This window comes from Natator depressus, chromosome 2 (genome assembly GCF_965152275.1).
Source record: "Natator depressus isolate rNatDep1 chromosome 2, rNatDep2.hap1, whole genome shotgun sequence".
In the NCBI taxonomy this organism is placed as follows: Eukaryota; Metazoa; Chordata; order Testudines; family Cheloniidae; genus Natator; species Natator depressus.
This window is the reverse complement of record NC_134235.1, coordinates 44607850-44627960: the sequence shown is the minus strand read 5'-3', so window position 1 is coordinate 44627960 and position 20111 is coordinate 44607850. Positions and strand designations below refer to the sequence as shown.

The 20111-nt window shown below is 49.1% G+C and overlaps 2 long non-coding RNA genes across 2 annotated transcripts; both read right to left on the bottom strand.

Moving 5' to 3' along the window:
• LOC141981326 (uncharacterized) lies at positions 1-9405 on the bottom strand. Its single transcript, XR_012637732.1, has 3 exons — positions 8728-9405; positions 1528-1637; positions 1-690 (listed from the first exon to the last, which is right to left on the bottom strand). It is a non-coding gene; the product is annotated as an uncharacterized LOC141981326 (long non-coding RNA).
• A 4530-nt stretch (positions 9406-13935) lies between these two features.
• Positions 13936-19657, bottom strand: LOC141981325 (uncharacterized). Its single transcript, XR_012637731.1, has 3 exons — positions 18393-19657; positions 15492-15659; positions 13936-14788 (listed from the first exon to the last, which is right to left on the bottom strand). It is a non-coding gene; the product is annotated as an uncharacterized LOC141981325 (long non-coding RNA).
• Positions 19658-20111: the final 454 nt, after the last annotated feature.

The following is a 20111-nucleotide window of genomic DNA, read 5'->3' as shown; positions in this document are numbered from 1 at the left end:
GGGAAAGGGCTCTGGACTGGGGCAGGGAGTTGGGGTGTGGCGAGGGGGTGAGGGCTCCAGCTGGGGATGCGGGCTCTGGGGTGGGTCTGAGGATGAGGGGTTTGGGGTGCAGGAGGGTGATCTGGGCTGGGACCAAGGGGCTGAGAGGGCAGGATGGGGATCAGGGCTAGGGCAGGGGGCTGGGGCTCAGGAGAGGGTTAGGAGTGCAGGCTCCAGGAGGTGCTTACCTCAAGCAGCTCCCGGAAGCAGCCGCATGTCCTCCCTCTGGCTCCCACATGTAGGGGCAGCCAGGGGGCTCCGCATGCTGCCCTGACTGCAGGCTACTAAATTGATTCTCCTTAAGATATCTGACTGGCTGCACCCACTTGATGACAATTTACTGCATAGATAGATGAAATCATCCAGTACTTCCACAATTTTTCTGGCAGCACAGATGTTTTCTATCACAACTTTTGTGCCACACTTGGTTTTTGTCCAAGAAATCCTTAGCCCAAGGCAGCAGTCACGTGCTCAAGGTTCTCTAGTGGGTCTTTATCCATATAATCATCCATATTATCCATATAATCCAGGTCAGTAAAAGAAGTTGAACCAACGGTTACACCAATATTTGCAGAGACATGTTCAAGGAGCCAATGCCGTGTGTGGCAAAACAGGGCTGGGGCCAGGATACATCCCTTCTTCACGCTGGTTCTAGTGAAAAACATGGTGGACCTATGAGTTCCTGTAGTGAGGCAGAGTGGCCTCTCTCTGGACCCGAGAGTGAGGGCTCTTTACCTTCCCCTTGGTGGGTGGAGCTAAGTTCTCCCTGCCCCCTCTCAGGAAGTACAGGAATTATAAAGGGAATTTTGAAGCTCAGTTGGTGCTGGACCAGGGAAGGAGGCAGATGTTGCTGCTAGGAAGCTGAGCCCTCTGTTTGATCTTGGACCAGTAACTGAGCAGACCAGTCCCTAATGACCAAGGCAGCAGAAGGCCCTGGGAGTGACCGGAGGGGACGCCGCCCAACTGTGAAGCGGGAAGATGGAGCCCAGTGCTGAAGGACCAATGCCAGCAGAGTGGGGTAGGAAGTAGCCCAGGGAAACCAGACATTGCTCCAGTTGTGCTGTAGGGATGCAAGGCAGCGAGTTTGTGTTTCACCGTTTACCCAGTGGTGGGACTGCCCACGACTATTTGGGCCCAGGGCTGAGACCCAGTGGAGTAAAGCAGGCCAGCATCCCCCTGCTGCCGCCCCACAGCCGGAGCTGGCTGCTTACTAAGCCCGAAGGCCTGTGCCAGACTGTTACCACTGGTCCAGCCAGGAGGCTGATAGCTACAAACTGCTTTACTTGCTCTGCCCCGCCCCAAGGCCCAGGACCCAACTCTGCTAACTGCAGTGTAGTGCGGCGGCATGGCTTCCCTCTTGGGTTGCCAACTTTCTAACCCCTGAAAACCGAACACCCCTGCCCAGCCCTGGCCCGACCTGTCCCCTCCTCTGTTGCTAGCTCTCCACCCCCACCCTTGTCACTTGCTTCCTCAACCTCCGGGACTCACCTGACACCTGCAGAGCCAGGCTTGGAGCACAGTGGGGTACAGCAGGAGTGGAGTGGGAGCGCTGGAACAAGGGGCCGGGATACAGCGGGGTTGATCCCTGGAGTGAGGGGCTGCAGTGGAGTAATCAGAACACAGTGAGGTGGGGGGTGCAGACAGGTTACCCCTCACCCCCTCCGGATGGCACTGGTACCTACTTTGGAGCCCAGTCCAGGAGACAGCCAGTTCTCTCCATCAGGCTGGGGGCCAGAAGAACAGCAGCTGCTAAGCAGAGCTGCTCCTCTGGGCTACAGCAGCTGCAGCTCTTCCCACCCCCTGCTGGCAGAAGCCAGCTACTGCAGATAACCTGACTTCTAGCGTCCGGGAAGTTGTGCTGACCGGATGCTGCCAGTTTCCCATTTCAATCAGATGTTCTAGTTGAAAAACAGACACCTGGCATCCCTACTCCCTCTGAACCTGAGAGGGAGCCCCGTTACAGTTCTCCATTGCACCCATGCCACTGAGTCATTACGTAGATCTTGGATTAACCTCAGAAAGATGTTATGACCACCAGTGCCTCATAGGGCCTTCCACAGGCAGGGCCGGCTCTAGGATTTTTGCTGCCCCAAACAAAAAAATTTTTGGCCATCCCTGCTTTTTTTTTTGTACCCCCCCCTGCTCTGCCCCTTCTCCAAATCCCCGGCCCCGCCTCCTCCCCCGGGTGTGCCGCATTTCCCCCCCCCCCATTGTTTCCTGCGGCTCCCCCCAGCAACTCCATGCCCTTGCTCACCTCCCCTTCGCCTGCTCCCCTGAACACACTGCCGCTCTGCTTCTCCCCCCTCCCTTTCAGGCAAGGGGGAGGCAGTGCGTTCAGGGGAAGCAGGTGGAGCGGAGGTGAGCGAGGGTGGGCGGGGAATGCAGGAAGTAACGGGGGGGGGGGGGTAGAGGAACCACTCTCCGCTCCACCACCGCCGCCGAGCACGCTGCCGCTCAGCTTCTCCCTCCCTCCCTCCCAGGCTTGCCATGCGAAACAGCTGTTTGGCACGCGGCAAGCCTGGGAGGGAGGGAGGAAGCGGGGAGAAGCAGAGGGGCAGTGGCGCGCTCAGGGGAGCAGGCGGAGGTGGAGCGGAGGCAAGCTGGGGCAGCAGGGGCACATTTCTAGGGGTGGCATGGCCGGTGCCGGAATGCCGCCCCTAGAAATGTGCCGCCCCAAGCACTTGCTTGTTTTGCTGGTATCTAGAGCCAGCCCTGTCCACAGGGCAGCTCTATTGACAGAATCAAAGACTTCCTTCAAGTCTACGTATGCTGCTGTCAAAGGGCAATTGAATTATCTGATAGATCTCAGGTAAAAAAATGAAGAGTAAGTATAGCATCCATGGCAGATCACCCAGCAGTGAAGCCTGATTTTTCTGGATGGTTTTTCACAAGGAGATGCTGGAGCTGGGCAAGTAGGTCATGTTTAAAAACTCTTCCAAGAACAGAAACCAGAATTATTGCCCTTTAGCTGCTGCTCTCAGTGCGTGGAACTTTCCCTTTATAAAGCGGGATGATGATCCCTTCCTTCCACTCTGCTGGTGCCTTCCCAGTAGTCCAAGCCAGACAAAAAGTTGGTGTAATGTTTGCATTATGGTCTCTATGGAGCACCTGAGAAGTTCAGTTTTTATATAGTTGGGTCCAGCAGCATGCCCGCTTCAGTTTCTTTATGGCAGAGCAGATCTTTTCCATATCTACGCAGGTTTCAGGGTCACGGATTGCATCTACTGCAAACATGGGCACGGGTCGCTTCAGGTTGGCTAAGTGCAGTCTGATAATATTTTTTCCCTCTTTGCAATGTTTTTTCTTGGGTAGAGCATGTTTTACCACACTGTACACTTTACTAAAAATCTCATCTGGATCCTTACCTTCTCCTCTCTGGCCTTCCTAACACACGTGCCCCATTCATATCCATTCAAACACGACTGCTAAGATCACATTGTTGGCCCTTGGTTTGACCATATCACTCATTTTTGAGTCTCTCTACTGTCTCCTCTTCCTCCACCACATCAAGCACAAACTTCTGGTCCTTACCTGTAAGGCCCTCCACAACCTACTCCCTCCAAACTTATCTGCTCTTGTATTTTACTATGTCATGTCTCACCGCCTTCCCCCCTACCCCCGCCAGTGATGTTAGCCTCCATAATGAGCTTGTTCATTCCTTCCACAAGTACTTTTGTATCTTCATCATTGCTGACCCTTATGCATGGAACCCACAAAGAATATTTACCCCCTTCAGGTAATCCTGGCAATTATAGGTCAGTAAGCCTAACTTCAGTACCTGGCAAACTGGTCAAAACTATAGTAAAGACCAGAATTATCAGACATACAGATGAACAGGATTTGTTGGGGAAGAGTCAACATGGTTTTTGTAAAGGGAAATCACGCCTCACCAATCTACTAGAATTCCTTGAGAGGGTCAACAAGCATGTGGACAAGGGTGATCCAGTGGATATAGTGTACTTTGATTTTCAGAGAACCTCTGACAAGGTCCCTCACCAAAGGCTCTTAAGCAAAGTAAGCTGTCATGGGATAACAGGGCAAGGTCCTCTTACGGATTGGTAACTGGTTAAAAGATAGGAAACAAAGAGTAGGAATAAATGGTAAGTTTTCAGTATGGAGAAAGGTAAATAGTGATGTCCCCCAGGAGCTGTACTGGGACCAGTCCTATTCAACTTATTCATAAATGATCTGGAAAAAGGGGTAAACAGTGAGGGGACAAAATTTGCAGATGATACAAAACTACTCAAGATAGCTAAGTCCTAAGCAGACTGCGAAGAGTTACAAAGGGATCTCACAAAACTGGGTGATTGGGCAACAAAATGGCAGATGAAATTCAATGTTGATAAATGCAAAGCAATGCACATTGGAAAACATAATCCCAACTGTACATATAAAATGATGTGGTCTAAATTAGCCATTACCACTCAAGAAAGAGATCTTGGAGTCATTGTGGATATTTCTCTGAAAACATCCACTCAATGTGCAGCGGCAGTCAAAAAAGTGAACAGAATGTTGGGAATCATTAAGAAAGGAACAGATAATAAGACAGAAAATATCATATTAACTCTATATAAATCCATGATACGCCCACATCTTGAATACTACATGCAGATGTGGTTGCCCCATCTCAAAAAAGATATGTTGGAATTGGAAAAGGTACAGAAAAGAGCCACAAAAATGATTAGGCATATGGAACAGCTTTCATATGAGAATAAATTAATAAAACTGACTTTTCAGTTTGGAAAAGAGACAACTAAGGGGGCATATGATAGAGGCCTATAAAATCATGACTGGAGTGGAGAAAGTAAATAAAGAAGTGTTATTTATGCCTTCTCATAACACAAGAACTAGGGGTTATGAGAAGTTGAAATTGGGTAATTTCAATTGGGGTTACCAATTGAAATTAATATGCAGCAGGTTTAAAACAAACAAAAGGAAGTACTTGTTCATGCAAAACATAGTCAACCTGTGGAACTCTTTTCCAGAGGATGTTGTGAAGGCCAAGACTACAACAGGGTTCAAAAATGAACTAGATAAATTCATGGAGGATAGCTATTGGTGGACCTGTTAGCTAGGATGGGTAGGGATGGTGTCCCTAGCCTCTGTTTGTCAGAAGCTGGGAATGGGCGACAGTGGATGGATCACTTGATGATTACCTGTTCTGTTCATTGTGTGGCATCATATTGACATCAATATGGTTCATCATGAGCCTTTAGATACCCTGCACAGATCTCTACCTCTAGAGCTAAAGGAGTAACTGATAGTAATAGTAGGTTGTGATCCTCTATGTGGACTAGCATTAGAGGGGGATGAAACACACACTTCGCAGTGGATTTTTCACAGATATTTGCTGTCAGCAGAAGAATTTTGGGACTTAGGAATCTTTGGTTCCATTCCAGGTTCTGTAAGGAAATGTGCTCTGGTGGTCACAGACACTTTTGCCTGATACACCAAAGATTGACCCTTTCTCCCCATCCCTCCAAGCTGTCCCAGTCCTGTCTCTCCCTCACCCCTGGCTCCTCGTACCTATCCCATCCTTCCTGCCTATCCAGTCCTAGTCTCTACTCTCCAGGCTTCTCATTTTAGTGCTAATCACCTTGCCCAGCGAGTCCTAGTCTCTCCTGCTCCAGACTCCCCACCTAAGGCCCAGTGTCTCTCCCCACTCCAACTTTCTTAGTGCAGTTAGTCCCAGTTGCCCCCTCCGTTGACCCCTTGTCCCCAGTATCCTTGCCCAGCCAGTCCCAGTTTCCACCTCCCAGCTCTTCATCCAGTTTCTCTGTATGCCCCCAACCCATCATCTCCATTTTCCTGATAATTCCCCCAACCTCCTTGGCTCCTTGCTCTACTCTCCCTTCTCTCCGGCTTCTTGTTCCAGTCTCTTTGCTGAGCTAGCCTCAGTTGTCTCCTCATACCCCAACTCCTTGTGAGATTTGTCTCTCCTCCCACTGCTCCCAGACTCAGTTTTTCCTCTTTCCCCAGTTCCTCATCTGATCTCAACCTTCCCTTCCTCCTGCCAACTGTCTTTCAGTCACTTGCATTTTCCTCACCAGCTCCCAGTATTCTTGACAAATCATTTCAAGCCTCCTCTGCTCTATCCCCCTGACTTCCAATCTCCATCTCCTTGCCCAATCATTCACAGCCTCCTCTTCCGCACTTTGGCTCCCAGTCCTGTTCTCCATGTCCAACCAGTCCCAGTCCAAACAGGTTCCTTGTCCCAATCTTCTCCTGTCTCATTCCCTGGTCTGGTTCTTGTCCCCTCTGCATTTGAGGCAGATGGTTTCTTTCTCCATGCTTCCTTGGTGCCAGCTGGGGTGTTAATGAGAGCACAGGAGAGTCAGGCTCTCTACACTCAGTTCCAGTGCCTGGTGCCACCCTGGTCCAGAGCAGCCAGAGACTGCCATTTCTAGGAAATTCCCACTTGGCTTCTCAACCCAAGGCTGCAACATGCTCAGTCACTCTGAGGATGGTGCATGTGCATTCTGCTCTGTGCTAGGAGCTGTGAGGGGCTGGAGCATAGTCAGTCGCTCTGTACGAAGGGTGCATGCACAGTCCAGTCAGGGGCACTGGAATGGGGGCAGGGGGCCATGGCTCCATCAATTTTTACCCGCCATAAGAGTGAGCAACTGGGTGGGGAGGGGCAAAGAGGAGTGAGTGGGAGGCAGGGTCTTGGGGGGCGGGGGGAAGAGGTGGCGCAGGAGTGGGTCCTCGGGGAAGAGGCGGTGCAGCGGCCGGGCCTTGGAGAACGGGGTGGCACAAGGGCGGGGTCTTAGGGAGAATGGGTGGCGTGAGGGCAGGGCCATGGGAGGAATGGGTGGCGCGAGGGCAAGGCTCAGGGAGAAGGGGTGGCATGGGGGCAGGGCCTCAGGGGGAAGGGGCGCTGCGGGGGGGAGGGCATCAGTGGCCCCCCACTTTTAGGGAACTCCTGCCGCTCTTGAGAGTCCAGTTACATGCAGGAGCTTTGAGAGGATGGAGCATGCTCAGTCACTCCGAGGATGATGCATGCACAGTCTGGTTAGCACTAGGAGCTATGGCACTACAGCTTGCTTAATGAGGATGAAATCTTCAGGAATTTTAGCACTACATTCGAAGAAGTCTCTACAGATTTTTCCTTGGCTTATAACTTGGCCACATTTTGGTCAATTTTCTCAGGGACTGCACAAGGTACATCCCAGATGCAAAGGCCACCCCTTACTTCCAGCCCCTCACCAAACCTCAAGTCCCTGCTCCCACAGGCGCCGGCTTTCTCCTTGCGCCGGGGTGCTCAACCTCCACTCCGTCCGAGGCCTCACCCCCACCCACCACTTCCCATCCCTGCTCCTCCCCATCCCTGTTTTTTTTCTGTGGGTGCTCTAGCCCTGGAGTACCCACGGAGTTGGCGCCTATGCCTTCTCCAATGCATAGGGGTGCTAGGGCTGTTCAAAGGAAAGGTTGCCAGAATTTTTTTAACATGGCAAAATGTATTTTTCTCTATCCTCGTTGTAAATGGCTCAACTATTTTGGAGGAAACTTTCCTCAAGCTGAATTTTTGAGGAGACACCTGGCATGGAAAATTTCAGTCCAAATAGTTCAGGTATGGAAAAGTAATAAGCAACTGAAAAAGGTGCTTATAATGGGAAGTATAGGTCAACATTAATAATAGGCAATGCTACCAGCCCTCTCCCCCGCATAATAATGTTTGTGAAATCCTAGCTTGACAAGGATGTATTTTATTATAGAGTGGCGGTGTTCTCCCTCTTTCAAGAGCACTAGATGGACAAAAAATAAATATAATGGGCCATATCCTGGCACTTAGCCCCATCCTCTTTGCATTGCTCCTCCTTACCAGTGGTGGATTAGCCACTGGGCCAACAGGGCCCATGCCTAGGGGCCCAGCCAATCGGGGCACCCTCATGCCCTGACCCACTCCGGTGCTCCTGCCGGGGAGTGGGGTTGAGGTGCAGGGGCTTTCTCCACTCCACTCTTGCTCCAGCCCCTGCACCCTGACCCCATTTCTCTAGCAGGAGCGCTGGGGGGGGGGGGGGAGGAAGTACAGGTGGAAGGGGTGAGGAGGGGCCCCCACTTGCTCTGGCCCAGGGCCCCACAAACCCCTAATCCGCCTCTGCTCCTTACCTATACTTCAACTGCCTACAGCCTTAAAGCTGCTGCTCTTTCTTCCCCTTACCACATCCAAGACATGGATAAGGTTTTTTTTTTTGTCACTAAGCTGGTACAGTACAAATGACAAACACTTTATATATTGATTGAATTCCTTTTTGTATGGGGAAGCTCCATCACGAATCTTTTTTATTAAACAAATAATTTTCTGATAATATGAAAAGATTCCAGTCCTTCCACTATCAAACCTAATATTTTCAACCTCCCACTAACATCTATAGATTTTATTCCTAATATTTTTATTTCCAGAACAACTGGACACATCTACTAGTAAGTGACTTCACAGATTCCTTTCATCTGTGAGTCTTCAAACAGACTAGAGCTTTAGGCTAATAAGAATCTCAGCAACTCAGTATACCTTTGACTCCCCAGTATTTCCTCACCTGACTTTCTTTATCTCAGGGATTCTACTGAGGTGAAAATAACCTTTCTCCATTTTACTGACTTTTTGGAGAAACACCTTCTGATTGTCCTTGAGTAAATCCAGGATAATAGGATTGTAATAATCATTCTGTCCATATCAGAGACTCTCACCTTGAAGCTGTAGATCTAATCCAGCAGTCTCCATTTTATTATGTTACTGATGGTGACACATAGTAAAGAATTAACTTACTTTGAATGAGTTCATACTCTTCAGCTCTCTTCCTGAGCATGGGTACAGAGGTCATTCGCAGAATTGGGGCCTTAACAGCTGCACAGTTACTGCCGATCAGGCTTTTTTCCCTGCTATGTGCTGGAAACAACGACAGTCTCATAGGACATTCTACCCTTTTAAATGGAGAGGTCTGCACTCGTGTGTCTGAGGGTACTTGAGCAGCCTTGGGAGATCTGTACTTCCCTGCATATGGTGCTGGCTCTCCCAATCAATAAGCCTGGTAGTAAAGGTTAGCTTACATGCTGTTTTTGTAGTCTTAGCTTTTTAAATGTATTGATTTAATTACTAGCATTTCCCCCCCCAATGCTAATGGATTTTTAAAGGGAAAATTTCAGCCTCCCCCCAAAATGGAAAGAGAATTATCCCCTCTGTTGTGACCTAGAATATGAAATATAACCATCCTTTTACATGTGTATGATATAAGCTATGTTAAAGTTCCCAATGTTAACATGTTTAATTATATGTAGGTTTTATGTTAGTGATGGGATCCTTAACTGTTGTATATCTGAGTAAAATACAACTCTCGCAGCTCCCAAGTGCTTATCTGTCAGGAGTAATTGCAGAGTGATAATTATTTCTGGACTGGGGACTTCAGTAACTAGCTAATGCTCAAATGGGTTAATTGCAGCATATTTCAGTGGCATTTTATTGAGTATTTAGGGTTTGCTCCCATTCTCTAACATGCAATCAGAAAAGATTATTAAGTAATGGGAATAGGCGTCTGTCTGCACCAACCTGCTTCTTTATAGCAGAACAGCTTGCCACTCCCCTAACTCAGGGGGGCAAGCAGAGGAAAATTTAGCCTAGTGAAAGTTATTGCAGCCTCATGGGTCTGGGAGGGGATGGACTGTGGGCCAAATATCTTGCTCAGGGCTGCAATGACAAAATTAAAGGTGACAATTTTTTTACAATATTGCTAATCCCAAAATACAAAAAACATGATCCAAAAAAGCACAAGACTAGCTTAAAAATCATAGGATTTAGAAAAAAAATAATATTTTTTTGTTTGACTTCTGGTTTCTGAGCCTTAAACATAATTTTAAAAATGTAAACAGATGTGCACTGGTCATTAAGGTAGAAAGCTTGTCACTGCTTTCAGGGGTGGCAGGTTTATATAATTTTTAGTGGTGCCCAGAATGGGTCCAAGTCCTCCCCCCAGTCTCTGGGAGGGAGTTTGGGTGTGGGAGGGGTCAGGTTCTGGGATGCAGTTTGGGTGCAGGGTCTAGGCTGGGGGTTGGGGTGCGGGAGGAGGTGCCAGGGTCGGGCTCTGGGAGGGAGTTAGGGTGTTGAGTCTGAGCTGGGCAGGAGGTTGGGGTGTGGGAAAGGGTAAGGGGTGTGGTGCTTACCTTGGGTGGCTCCCAGAAGTGACCTGCACCCCCCTCTGGCTGCAGCTCCTAGGTGGGAGTCTCCACATGCCGCTGCCTGCAGGTACCATCCCCGCAGCTCCCATCTCAGGACGGAGGCAGCGTGTGGAGACACCCCCCCAGGGACATGCCGGCTGCTTCCAGAAATGGAGCGGGTGGGCAGGAAGCTGCCTTAGCCCCGTTGCACTGCTGGTGGTAGCGGCGGCCCTCCCGGGCCCTTTTAAATTGTCTAGGGGCGGCAGGCAGGGCTTGGGGGGAACTTTCTGGGGGAGGCGCGTGGGGATGGCAGGCAGGGCCGGAGGAGAGACCCAGCCCCTAATTTTGGTGGAGCTGGATCCCCATGCTCTCATATTGGTGAAGCACGGGCACCACGGGCCCACACAACTCGCCACCCAGACTGCTTTTTCCTAAAGGGGTTCCTGCTTTTTCCACATGTTCACAGCTTCCTTAGAGCCACCCACAACTGGGCTTTGGGTGCTCTAGAAAAATCATAGCTCATCTCAGTCTTCTGAAATCAATGCCTTAGTGTTGCCAGCTTTCACAAATTTACTGTGAGTCTTGCAGTAATTGGGGTTCTTAAAGCTCCAGTTTCTGGAGTCAAGTGGTTATGTGAGAATTTTTTTAAGTTTCTAGCCTTTACAATTGAGAAATGTCACCCAAACATGACAAAATGTGACTCAAATGACCCATCAAGGCTCCGAAACCAGAAGGCAAAGAAAAAAAAATCAAACAAAAAAATTATTTTTTCCTAAATCGTTGATTTTGTCCAGGAACAATGTCAGTCTAACTGATTCCCTGTTACCCAAGTTATCTCATTTATCCTTTTAAAATATTGAAACAATATTAGCTTTCTTTCCAGTCCTTACTCAGTATTCCACATTTGTTAAATATCAAGATCAAAGGGCCCAATATTTCTCAAGTTGGGCACTGAAACATTGAGGCACTCAGAATAAATGCAAAAAGAAAAGGAGGACTTGTGGCACCTTAGAGACGAACAAGTTTATTTGAGCATAAGCTACAGATGAAGTGAGCTGTAGCTCACGAAAGCTTATGCTCAAATAAATTTGTTCGTCTCTAAAGTGCCACAAGTCCTCCTTCTCTTTTTGCGGATACAGACTAACACGGCTGCTACTCTGAAACCTCTCAGAATAAATGGTTACTTTTGAAAATATTGGCCTAACAGCTCAATTATAGGTCCTAGACTAATAGCTGTGTTGGAGAAAGAAGCAGTTACCAAATGCTCAACCTTTTTAATGGTATGTTCTCATAACTACAGGCTTCTTACATGGACCTACATATTCACATTGTGCTCTCCTAAGTCATGGGTCATTTAGCCTATCTCATAGTCAATTACCAAGTGGTACAGTCCATAACATCATAATTTTGTACTTTAATATTTGTAGACACTGGGCTACCTTTGCAGCTGTTATAGATTGGCATAGCTCCATTGAAGTTAATGTATCTAGCAGGGCCAGATTTACACCTTACGTGCCCCTAGGCACAGCTAGCTGTTTGCTGCAGACCGGTCAGCTCAGCTCAGGCTGTTCTGGCACCGCAGCGGCCTCTGGTGGGCAAAAGGCGGAACTGTAGCAAATTTTTTGCAGGAAAAAAATCTGCTTCCCTCCCTCAAGAATTCTGCACATGCTGCAAACGTCACTTAAGGGGAGGGGGACAACGTGAGACTAGTTTCAGAGTAGCAGCCGTGTTAGTCTGTATCCGCAAAAAGAAAAGGAGTATTTGTGGCACCTTAGAGACTAATAAATGTATTTGAGTATAAGCTTTCGTGAGCTACAGCTCACTTCATCGGATGAGACTAGAGGCTTGTGAGGCGTCTAGGCAGGGGGCGGGACACATCAGGAGGCTCTCTTCCTCTGGAGAACTAATCACTGCTGCCAGCAGCAGCAAAATAGCCCCAAATACTGTAACAGGCAACTGCTAATACCCCCGGCAGCTGGCAGCTAAAAATAGCCCAGTTGGGCTTGAAAATTGCATGCTTAGCAACTTGTTCTCCTAGAACACCAGAAACCCTATGTGCCTACTGTGTCTAACTGGAAATGTGCTGCTGGTACATAGGCATATTTTGCCATGTGAGGATGGGAAGATCTGGACTAATGTTTTTTAAAGGTTTCTGTCATTTTTGTTTGCATTATACATTTTAGCTCACCCCGTAGGAAATTTGTTGGTTATAGTACTGCCATGACAGTTAAGTATGAAATAAACTTCTCTACTGTATAACCTTTGCCAAATTTGAAAACATTTTAAAAACAACTGAAACTATCAAAATTCACTGATTGTATTCTGCCCATCTATGGTGATATTCCAAAGAAGAATTTTAGTAATAGCACCAAGGAATTTGTTGGGAAAGTGCACTTATATTCAAATGAATGTCTATAAATGGGTTTCCATTCTCTTCAGGACAGAGACTGAGCAACTAGCATGATAGGGCCTTTATCCTAAGGACTTTGATCACACAGTCACATAATTGCTCTGGAGTGACACACAGTGCCATATCCCACCACCTGAGGACTCAAGACACTTGGGCCTTGCCTTCACTAGGAAAAAGGTGTATTCTTAAACTGAGTTAGCAAACTTGAGTTAACTAACTTGAAATAAAATCCTAGAAAAGACAAGGCAGTTTGTAGTTTTCACATGTTTTAGCAGGATGAGTTCAGTGCTTGCTTATGATACGTGTGAAAACGGCAAGCTACCCTATCTTCACTAGGCTTTTACCTCCAGTCAGTTAAGTCAAGTTAAAGACACATTTTTTTCCCTAGTGAAGATAAACCCATGGACATGAGTGGACTGAGCAAGAAGGTTAACAAATGATGCTGTTGATTTATTCTAGAACAGGGGTTCTTCTTCGAGTGCTGTCCCTGTAGGTGCTCCACTCTAGGGGTATGTCTACACTATGAAATTAGGTCGAATTTATAGAAGTCGTTTTTTTAGAAATCGGTTTTATATATTCGAGTGTGTGTCCCCCCACAGAAAATGCTCTAAGTGCACTAACTCGGTGGAGTGCTTCCACAGTACCGAGACTAGAGTCGACTTCCGGAGCGTTGCACTGTGGGTAGCTATCCCACAGTTCCCGCAGTCTCCGCTGCCCACTGGAATTCTGGGTTGAGATCCCAACGCCTGATGGAGCTAAAACTTTGTTGCGGGTGGTTCTGGGTACATACCATCAGGCCCCCGTTCCCTCCCTCCCTCCGTGAAAGCAAGGGCAGACAATCGTTTCGTGCCTTTTTTCCTGAGTTACCTGTGCAGATGCCATACCACGGCAAGCATGGAGCCCGCTCAGCTCACTGTCACCGTATGTCTCCTGGGTGCTGGCAGACGCGGTACTGCATTGCTACACAGCAGCAGCAACCCATTGCCTTGTGGCAGCAGACGGTGCAATAGGACTGGTAGCCATCATTGTCATGTCCGAGGTGCTCCTGGTCGCCTGTGTGAGGTCGATCAGGAGTGCCTGGGCAGACATGGGCGCAGGGATTTAAGGGACTAAATTTGGAGTGACTTGATCAAGTCATTCTCTTTAGTCCTGCAGTCAGTCCTATTGAACCATCTTATGGTGAGCAGGCAGGTGATACAGATTGCTAGCAGTCCTATTGCATCATCTTCTGCCGGGCAGGCAAGAGATGAGGATGGCTAGCAGTCCTATTGTACCATCTTCTGCCGAGCAGCCATGAGATGTGGATGGCATGCAGTCCTTCTGCACCGTCTGCTGCCAGCCAAAGATGTAAAAGATAGATGGAGTGGATCAAAACAAGAAATAGACCAGATTTGTTTTGTACTCATTTGCAAACCCCCTCCCTCGCCCCCCGTCTAGGGGACTCATTCCTCTAGGTCACACTGCAGTCACTCACAGAGAAGGTGCAGCGAGGTAAATCTAGCCATGTATCAATCAGAGGCCAGACTAACCTCCTTGTTCCAATGAGAACAATAACTTAGGTGCACCATTTCTTATTGGAACCCTCCGTGAAGTCCTGCCTGAAATACTCCTTGATGTAAAGCCACCCACTTTGTTGATTTTAGCTCCCTGTAAGCCAACCCTGTAAGCCGTGTTGTCAGTCGCCCCTCCCTGCGTCAGAGCAATGGCAAACAATCGTGCATCTGAGTTGAGAGTGCTATCCAGAGCAGTCAAAATGGAGCACTCTGGGATAGCTCCTGGAGGCCAATATCGTTGAATTGTGTCCACAGTACCCCAAATTCGACCCGGCAAGGCCGATTTAAGCGCTAATCCACTTGTCAGGGGTGGAGTAAGGAAATCGATTTTAAGAGCCCTTTAAGTCAAAATAAAGGGCTTCATCGTATGGACAGGTGCAGGTTTACATCGATTTAAAGCTGCTAAATTCAACCTAAAGTCCTAGTGTAGACCAGGGCTAGGTGATGGTGCATCCCGGCGCCGTTGATTGGAGATCTTTGGTAACAGTGCCTGGTCGGGACGCACGTGCTCAGTTGGTATCTCCCGTCTTCTTGGAATCTTCCTGAGTGCGTGCGTCCTGCACCCTCCTCAGTTCCTTCACAATTGTCCTCGGCTGAAGACGGGACTTGGGGCAGTGCTGATCCTCTTCCCTGGTTTCTGAAGGGAACAATTAGGAAGAACATTGAAATAGTTAGTTAGTAACATCCCAGTTGTTTCCTTTCCTTTAGAATAGTTACTTAGGTTAAAAAAAAAACAACTTTTTTCTTCAAGTTTGTCTCCCTCTGAGACACTCTCCCCTGGCATTACTAGCGGAATAATGCCAGGGGCTTCAGGATTCAAGAAATGTGCTTCCAGTCAGAATTTTATGCCAAGGTCCAATGGACACTCATGTTGTGTGAAGTGCCTCAGCGAGACACACGTCCCTGCCAAGTGTGTCCACTGCATGAGCCTCAAAACCAGGGCTCGTCGTGACAGGGACTTGCGGCTGAAAATGCTTCTCATGCAGAAATCCCTGCAGCCGCCTCTGGAGATGGGCAATGGCAAACCCTCTCTCTCACGCTCCCCGGCCAGGTCAGAACTGACCGGGAGCCCGGCTTCACCCTCTCTGGAGCAGAGGCAAGAAGCTCTGCAGCTGCCTACGGAGCAGGGCAATAAACCCTCTCCCTCAGGCTCCCCTGCCAGGTCAGAACCCACCGGGAGCCCGGCTTCATCCTCTCAGGTGAAGAGGCAAGAAGCCCTAATGTCTCCTCTCAGAGACACTCAAGAGGGTAAAGGATCTCCCGCAGGGTCTTTACCCTTGGGGCTGTCAGCGCTGAGAGCAGGCAACTCTGACCGCCCCTGCACTTCACAAGCAACTCACACGGGGCTCAAAAGCAGGGACCCGACTTCCCGTAGCGGGAAGCTCTCCTCGGCACCGGTTCTCTCGGCACTGACAATTGACCCAGTGCCGACAAGCATGTCGGCAGCGAGCCTGCCTGCCACCCCCGGAGCAGATTCAGACGGGGCTCTCACAAACGGCTCTCCGCTCCTGCAAAAGTGAAACTAAAATCACTCCAGGCTCCAGCTCACACTTCATGCTCTGCAGCACACCAGCCTAGGGAACAGCAACAATTCCTGCATCAGCAGGATATCTCTGTGGCCCCTAAGCCTGACTCTCCGCTCCTAGACATGGAGCACTCACTGTTTGAACAGCAGCTCTCACCACCTTACCTGGATACTTTCACTGATAGTGAGAACGGCACACAGCAGCAGGCAGAGTTCTCCCTGCCTGAGTCTTCCCCTCCACTGGAGCCATACATACCCCAAGACATGGGGAATCATAAGAATCAGCCTCAGTTTCCCTACTTTGTGCCCCGTGGCCGGGACCCAACTTTTTCCTACCCGGTGCCCTGGCCTCAGTGGTACCCATGGTTGGCTCCTGCCACCACTCCTCCTTGTGCCCCTTCTACCAGACCGCAAGCTCGTACTATGCCTATATCCCCAGCTCTATCAACATCTAGACCTCCTGAACCCCCTCCTGAAGACATGGGATATGAACCCTTCCCGGTTTTACCGGCTCCTGCCTCACCATCAGCCGCAGAAGTCGCCCTCATGCCTCCACTTCCACAAAACGTGGACAACTTTAAGCAATTCCAGGAACTTTTTAAGAGAATAGCACTCAGCCAGGACATCCCTTTGGAGGAAGTCCAGGAGACAGAACACAGGCTTCTCAAAATCCTCCAACCCTCTGCACCTTCGAAGATAGCACTACCCATAAAGGAAGCTCTCCTAGAACCAGCTGGTTCTCTCTGGCAGAACCCTGCCTCCATGCCACCAACATGCAAGAAAGCTGAACATAAATACGACATGACCGCAAGGGACGTCAATTTCTTATTTTCCCACCCACAACTCAATTCTATTGTGGTGGATGCAGCGACGCAGAGAACAAAGCAGCCAAACTACCGGCCCACTCTGCAGGACAAGGACTCAAACGCCTTGACCTCCTGGACTGCAAGGTTTATACCTCTTCTACTCTACAATTTAGAATTACAAATTATTCCGCCCTCCTTGCAAGCTATGTCCATGACAACTACAACAAGCTCTTTGATTTGCCTCCCATATACCGGACAGGAGAGTGGACTTCAAGTTAGTCCTCGTCGAAGGTCAATTGGTGTCTAGGACGGCACTACAAGCGTCCATGGACATGGCTGATGCAGCAGCCCGCACCACTGCCGTGGTGATGTGCCGCTCTTCCTGGCTCTCGGCATCCGGTACCCCCAAAGATTTGCAGTCCAAAGTGGAGGATCTCCCCTTTGACAAAGATAAACTCTTTTCAAAAAACAAACAAACAAACAAAAAAATGATGAAGTCCTTCACACTATGAAAGACTCTAGAGCCACTTTGCGCACATTGGGCATATACCTATTCATCCCCAGGAGACCACGGTATCAACCTTATCAGAGTCCCAGCGCACAACAATATCACCGACCCCAGTCCAGACTGTATGACACTGGGAAAAACCACAACAGACCTCCTAGGCACAGGCAAAACCAGGCGAAACCAATTACTTCCCACCATCGGGTAACAAATAATTTTGAAGTGCTGGTCGGGGGTCTGTGCGACCACCCCTTGACTCCGCTGCCTATTTGCCCATTTGGCTACCGCCTCCAAGCTTTCCACCATGTCTGGCAACTGATCACACAGGACTGCTGGGTCCTGGAAATAGCTCAATTAGGTTACTCCATCCCTTTCCTATCTTCCCCGCCCACCCTTTCCTCTTCCCCTTCGGGACCCCTCTCATGAGCACCTTCTCTACGTGGAGGTGGCTCATCTTCTCCACCTAAGTGCAGTCGAACATGTACCGCTACAACATCGGGGAAAAGGATTCTACTCCCACTACTTTCTAACCCAAAAGAAAGGCGGGGGGTGGAGATCTATATTGGACCTATGCAGACTGAACAAGTTTGTACATGTACAAAAATTTAAGATGGTCACATTGCACACAATAATACCCATGCTGGAACAAGGGCACTGGTTCACAGACCTCGTCCTACAAGACGCCTATTTCCATATGTCCATTCATCCAACCCAGCAGACATAGTTTCTGCATAACACTGACTCCGCCACCGAACGTATTGGCCTCCCTACATTGGTGGACAAAACCAGAGAACCTATGCATGGATGTTCCCCGCCATCCACACTCCCCAGTACTCATGCTTAACATGGACGCTTCCCAGATAGATTGCGGCATGCATTTAGGCGACCACAAGGCTTGGGGCTGCTGGTCCCTATCAGAGACGCGTCTGCACATCAATCTCCTAGAACTCAGAGCTGTCAGGCAGGGAGGCACAATGTCACTCCCTATGCACAGCAGCCATTAAACTATGGAATTGGTGCATACAACACCACATAAAAGTCACCACTTCCTACCTGCCCGCGTGTCACAACACTAACACCGACACACTCAGCAGACACTTCTCGGAGGAACACGAATGGGAATTACATCCCACGATACTCTGACAGCTCTCCTCCCACTGGGGCACTCTGTTGATAGACCTGTTTGCCACTCCTCAAAACTGCAAATGCCATCTTATTTTACTCCAGAACGGGACTCAGAAATGCATCTCTAGGGGATGCATTCCTCATTCCTTGAAACAACTCCCTCATGTACGCTTTTTCACTGATTCCACTCATACACAGGGTTCTACGCAACATCACAGAGGACAAGGCCCAGGTCATACTTATTGCCCCAGCTTGGCCCAAGCAGACATGGTATCCTTACCTGCTACGCATGTCCATCCATCCTCCCCGAACTCTCCCCAACAGACCAGATCTCCTCTCCCAGAACTCTGGTCGGCTTCTTCATCTGCAGCTCTGGAAACTCCATCTGACGGCGTCGTTCCTTCGTGGTTTCAATCCCACGAATTAGCCTGCTCGGAACAGGTCCAGCACGTTCTCCTGCACAGTGGAAGGGACTCCACTCCTAAGACTTACCCGCAAAAGTGAAAACGCTTCTCCATCTGGTGCTTCCACAGAAGCCTAATATCCCAGACTGCAACCCTTCCTGACATCTTAGACTATCTTTTTGAACTAAACAGGACGGGCTTTCGCTCAGTTCTATCAGAATACACCTCACAGCCCTTACCACCTTCCATGACATTCTGGACGGCTATTCACTTTCACCCACCCCACCATGAAACGCTTCCTCACAGGCCTGCAGAATCTCTACCCTGAGATTCATTCACCAGTAGCCTCCTGGAGTCTCAACCTAGTTCTCTGCGCTGTTATGAAACCCCCTTTCAAGCCCCTGGCCACCTCATCCCTGCTCCACATGTCCATGAAAGTGGCTTTCTTGGTTGTCAATAACGTGAACGAGAAGGGTTGGTGAAATACCCTGATGGCCTACCCTCCCTACACCATTTTCTCTAAACACAAGCTTACTATACGAACCCGCTCCAAATTCCTCCCCAAGGTGGCATCTACCTTCCACCTTAACCAGTCAATACATTTATCTGTATTCCATCCCAAGCCTCACACGACTCCACAGGAAGCTGCATTACATACCTTCAACGTCCGGCAGGCTCTTGCATTCTATCTTGACAGAACTAAACCATTTTGGAATCCCCTAGGCTATTTGTTTCTACAATCGAGAGATCAAAGGGTGATGCTATCTCTAAGCAAAGACTCTCCAAGTGGATCTCAGTCTGCATCAGATCCTGCTATCAGACTCAGAATGTTCAACCACCAGAGGGTGTTAGGACTCATTTTACTAGAGCAATGTCAACATCCATTGCCTTCCTCCACAACGTACCTGTTACAGACATATGCAAGGTGGCCACGTGGACAACTACACATTTGCCACACATTTGCCAAACATTGTGCTATCACACGGGATACCACGGCAGACACCATAGTCGGTCATATGGTACTGTCTACCGTTGTCCCTCATACAACTCCAAAATCCCACCAACCATAGTGGGTACTGCTTCACCTACAGTGGAGCACCCACAGGGACAGCACTCGAAGAAGAAGAGAAAGTTACTCACCTTGCAATAACTGAGGTTCTTAGAAATGTGTCCCCCTGTGGGTGCTCCACTCCCCGCCCTCCACCCCTCTACTTTGGAGTACTAGTATGATTTCTCCACTGTAGAGAAGGAACTGAGGAGGATGCAGGATGCACGCGCTCAGGAAGATTCCAACGAGACGGGAGATACCAACTCAGTGCATGTGTCCAGACCAGGCACTGCTACGGAAGATCTCCGATCAATGGCGCCAGGACGCACCGTCACCTAGAGTGGAGCACCCATAGGGACACACATCTCGAAGAACCTCAGTTACTGCAAGGTGAGTAACTTTCTCTTCTTAACTGTTTCCTTTTGGAGTCCCCATGCCCCCCAACATGCTATAAAAACTTCAGGGCCCACCTGTGCCGCAACAACTTCTGTATAGCCAGTAGATTAAAAGCCAGGGCAGGGGTAGCAAGCAGGGAAATTGCCTGGGG